Source organism: Arachis ipaensis, chromosome B10 (assembly GCF_000816755.2).
Source record: "Arachis ipaensis cultivar K30076 chromosome B10, Araip1.1, whole genome shotgun sequence".
Taxonomy (NCBI): domain Eukaryota; kingdom Viridiplantae; phylum Streptophyta; class Magnoliopsida; order Fabales; family Fabaceae; genus Arachis; species Arachis ipaensis.
In genome coordinates this window covers 108,628,149-108,628,570 of record NC_029794.2, presented here as the reverse complement: position 1 = coordinate 108,628,570, position 422 = coordinate 108,628,149, and positions in this window count along the sequence as shown.

Sequence of the window (422 nt, the reverse complement as noted above, 5' to 3'; positions counted from 1 at the left end):
CGACTATTTTGGGGTTTAACTCTATGTTTACTTGCCCGGACAAGGAACAAAAGAAAGTTTTGAAGGGCCTTTATACATAATACATAATGGACACATCCTTTGTACGTGACTACGTGTATATCATTATACGGCACTTTGCCTGTTTGCCGTTACCATTCAGGTATTTTAGGACTAATGTAGAAAAATAAAAAATATCTAGAGAGTTTGGATTAACTTTTGAAAAAGTTTTTATTTTTTTATTTAAAAAAAAAATTAATAGATAAAAACTATTTTATATTTAGATAGATTTTTTAGAAAAAGAATTTTAAGTATTAAAAATATTTTTTATTTCTGTATTTTTTAAAACAAAATATTGTTAGCTTTTAGAAAAAATAAATAATTTATTTTTTTAATAAAAATACTTTTTTTTAAAAGATGTATCC